We start from the raw sequence: 4719 nt of genomic DNA on the forward strand, positions 1-4719 counted from the left end.
TCCTGAAAAGGGACAACAGAATTATTCTGCAGATGAAGAAAATACATCAGAAAAAATGCTGCTAAAGGAGGGGGAAAATTGTACCCTAACCTTAAAACATATATTAATAATAATAACAATACCTCAGTGAAGTATTTGCAGCTTTGAAGAAAGACAGCAAAGCAGAAATTTAAGACCTTAGGAAAGAAAAAGCCAGACAAGAGGAAGAGATGGGCCGATAGTCAGTGGACATTAGGGCCTGGTAGAAGTTAGGAGAGAAGCAGAAGAAAATACAAAATCAGAAATGAACACAAAATTAAAAGGAGCTCAAAGGAGAATAGAGCAGAAAGCATGAAAAGGCATATAGAGGTTATCAATGAGGAAAGAACTTGAAACAGAAATAAAGTGATAAAACAGATTAGAGAATCAGTACAAACTGTGAAAGACTTTGAAATGGGCCAAAAGAATTATTGGGTATCTTCAATGGAAAACTATGCTTTGGAGTGGGATAGAAAACTAAGCACTACCTTCTGGATTATTACCTCCTGTGTCTGCGCCTTTCATTGTCTTTGTGCTATTTTATAATTTTGTAAATTAAAGATAACCAATAACAATGCAAATGATTTTAATCTGTACATATGCAAATTAATTCTTTATGATGGAAGGAACAATTGACTCCCCATTTTGGTAGGCAGAATAATGCCCTCCCCAAATGTTCATGTCCTAATCCTTGTAACCTGTGAATGTGTTACTTTCCATAGCCGAAGCGGTTTTGCAGATGTGATAAGTTAATGATCTTGAGATGAGGAGAGTCTCCTGAATTATCCAGGAGGGCCCAATGTAATCATAAGGGTCCTTTTGACTGGTAGGGTCAGTGTTAGAGAAGGAGACATGACAATGGAAGCTGAGGTTGGAGTGATGCACAGGCATGAGCCAAAGAATGAAGGCAACCTGCCTAAGCTGGAAAAGGCAGGAAATAGATTCTCCCCTAGAGCCTCCAGAGGGAAACAGACCTGTCCACCCATTTTAGACTTCTTGACCTCTGGAATTGTAAGATAATAAATTTGTTGTTTTAAGCCAGTAAATTTGTGATAGCAGCAGTAAGAAACTAATACATACACCCCTAAAAAGGTCAATTTTATATCTATTTGTAGATTCATTTCATGTTCTATGTATGTCTCTGTCCTTTGAATTCTCCTTTAAACTGGTTGTAACATCTTATCGATTTTATCATTAGTCAATGAGTTAAATTAAATATTTTAAATGTATTTATTTTATATTTTTATGAATTCATGATTTCAGTCTTTTAAAAAAGTTATTTTTGACGATGTTGCCAAGACCATTCAATTGGGGAAAGGGCAGTCTTTTCAGTAGTGTTGTGAAATGGTGCTGGGAAAATTGGATATCAACATGAAAAAGAATGAACTCTACCCTTACCTAATATAGGCAAAAATTAAGTCAAAATGAATAAAAGACCTAAATGTAAGAACTAAAACTATAAAACTCTTATTTATTTTTTTGGCTGCATGGCTTGTGGGATCTCAGTTCCCTGACCAGGAATTGAACCTGGGTCACAGCAGTGAAAGCAAAGATTCCTAACCACTAGACTACCAGGGAACTCCCAACTATAAAACTCTTAGATGAAAACATAGGGAGAATTTTCATGACATTGGATTTGGTAATGATTTCTTGGATATGAGACCAAAGGAACAGGCACCAAAAGAAAAAAATGGACAAATTAGATTTCATCAGAATTAAAAACTTTTATGCATCAAAGGATACCACCAACAAAGTAAAAAAGTAATGGGATGGGAGAAAATATTTGCAAGCACTGGTTTGATAAAAGATTGATATCCAGAACGTATGGAGAACTCCTAAACTTCAATAACAAAACCCCCAAACAACCCAATTCAAAAATAAGCAAAAGACTTGAATAGACATTTATCCAAAGAAGATATATAAATGACCAGTAAGCACATGGAAAGATGCTTAATATCAGTAATCATAAGGGAAATGCAAATAAAAATCACAATGAGATATCACTTTACACCTATTAGAATGGCTATGATCGAAAAAACAGAAAACAAGTGTTAGTATGGACATGGAGAAAATGCAACCCTTGTACATTGCTGGTAGGAATGTAAAATACATTTGACAATATTAAAACAGTCTTCCAGTCTGCTTCTGGAAAGATGGAGTAGATATAATTTTCCCTACTCCTCCTGCTAAGTACAACTAAAACTCCTGGAAGTTATTTATAAAACAGATGTAAGAAGACTCTGAAAGGTGGAGAGATAAAAGCAGACTGACTAAAAGACTAAACAAAGCCTGCTCTCTGTGGCCAAAGGACCAGAAAGAGACAGCCTAGCAAGACAGAAACTTTTAGACAATAACCCCTTACTTCAGCCAAACTCCACAGAAAAAAAATGATGGCCTCACCCCCACCTCCATCATTAAAGGCTGTGAAGAAAGCCTAGACTTCATTCTTGCCAGGCTGTAATGAGACAGCTCGATCTATGCCCCCATCAGAAGCTTCATGGCAGAGAAGGCCAAGTGAGGAGCCAGGACTTCTATCCTTGTTGGGTGAAAACAAAGCATTGCCACCCCAACACCCTGCTTGTCAGTGGAGACCACATGGGGAGCCTGGACTTCCACCTCCATTTCAGCAGTAACAAGGCACACCTTTGCCTCCTTGTTGGGGTGTTGTCAGAGGAGGCCTGAGGGAGGGTCAGGAATTTAACAATTGCTCAGCAGTAATGAGGCCGCCTCCTCAAGTTATCAGATGTGGGTTGCAGTAATGAGGTAATCCTTGCCCTCCTGGCAGGGTGGTTCATTGGAGGCTTAGTAAGGAGCTTGAACTCCCATCCCTGCCCAGCAGTAACAAGGAGCCCCTTCTCCAACCTGGGTGTCAATGGAGGCTGAGTGGAGAACCTGAACTTTTACCCCACTTGGTATTAATGAGGCAGCATTCCCTTCCCCACTGGAGTAGTGTCAGAGGCAATCTGCTAAAATACAATATTTAAATAAGATCCAGAGCCCTATAGCATAATCACCAAAACATCCAAGTTTCAACAGAAAATCATTCATCACACCAAGAAACAATAAGATCTCAACACGAGTGAGAAAAGCCAATCAACAGACACCAACACCAAGATGACATGGATGTTAGAATTATTTGACAAGAAATTTAAAGCAGCCTTCATAAAAATGCTGCAGTGTGCAAATTATGAATATGCTTGAAACAAATGAGAAAATAGGAAGCCTCAGCAAAGAAATAGAAGATATAAAGGAGAACTAAGTGCAAAATTTTATAACTAAAATATACAATAACAACAGCAACAAAAACCTCAGTGGATGGGCTTAATAGCAGATTGGAGAGGATAGGGGAAAGAATCAATTAAATCAGTTAACTTAAAGATAGAATGATATAGTGCTCACTTCAGCAACACATATACTAAAATTGGAATGATACAGAGAAGATTAGCATGGCCCCTGTGCAAGGATGATGTGCAAATTCATGAAGTGCTCCATATTAAAAAAAAAAAGATAGAATGACATATATTACCCAATTGAAATAACAGAGAGAAAATACAGAGGGAAAAAAAAGAACAGAGCTTCAGGGACATGTGGGACTATAACATCAGAGTCCCAGGAGAGGAGAAGGCATGGGACTGAAAAGTATTTGAAGAAATAATGGCTGAAAAATCCCCATACTTGGCAAAAAGCATACATCTAGATGTAAGAAACAACTCTAAATAAGATAAACCTGAAGAAAGCCATGTCAATACACATTAGAGTCAAACATCTGAAAAATAAAGACAAATAAAAAATCTTGAAAGCAGCTAGAGAGAAACAATGTATTACCTGTGGAGAAAAACAATTCAAATTACAGCAGATTTCTCACCAGAAACCATGGAGACTAGAAGAAAGTGGTACAATATTTTTCAAGAGCTGAAAAAGAATGCCTGTCAACCCAGAATTCTGTCAACCCAATGAAAATATGCTTCAGGAATAGAGGGATAATCAAGATATTCTCAGACGAAGGAAAACTAAGAGAATTTGTTGCCAGCAGACCTAACATAAAAGAATGGCTAAGGAAGTTCCCCAAACAGAAAGGAAATTAAAAATGATGGAATCTTGGAACATCGAAAAACAAGAACAATGGAAAGAACAAAAATATAGATAAATACAATAGACTTTCCTTCTTGAGTTTTCCAAATTAGTTTTGATGGTTGAAGTAAAAATTATAACACTGTCTAATGTGGGTCTCAATGTATATAGAGGTAACATTTAAGACAACTATAAATGGTGGAGGGTAAAGGAACTTTAAAGGAGGTAAGGTTTCTTTCACTCAAACTGGTAAAATGGCAATACCATTAGACTGTGATAAATTATGTATATATAATGTAATACTTACAGCAACCACCAAAGGGCTCTATAAAAATATACATTCAAAAACATCAGAGATATATCAAAATGGAATTCTAAAAAACAAAAAACAAAAAAAGTCCTGGTAACCCAAAGGAAAATGGGAATAGGAAAACAGAAATGAAAAAGAGAGAATAAACAGAAAAAATAAAATGGCAGACCTAAGCCCTAACATGTAAATACTTACATTAAATATAAATGGTCTAAATATACCAACTACAAGGCAGAGATTGGCAAAGTGGATTAAAAAACATGACCCAACTATATCTATTTACAAGAAACTCACTTCAGCTATAATGATATAGTTGAAAG

At 36.5% G+C, this 4719-nt stretch overlaps 1 non-coding gene across 1 annotated transcript; it reads left to right on the plus strand.

The window, feature by feature from the left end:
• Positions 1 to 3409: 3409 nt before the first annotated feature.
• On the plus strand, positions 3410 to 3516 carry LOC133091556 (U6 spliceosomal RNA). Its single transcript, XR_009700901.1, has one exon. It is a non-coding gene; the product is annotated as a U6 spliceosomal RNA (small nuclear RNA).
• Positions 3517 to 4719: the final 1203 nt, after the last annotated feature.

This window comes from Eubalaena glacialis, chromosome 4 (genome assembly GCF_028564815.1).
Source record: "Eubalaena glacialis isolate mEubGla1 chromosome 4, mEubGla1.1.hap2.+ XY, whole genome shotgun sequence".
Taxonomy (NCBI): Eukaryota; Metazoa; Chordata; class Mammalia; order Artiodactyla; family Balaenidae; genus Eubalaena; species Eubalaena glacialis.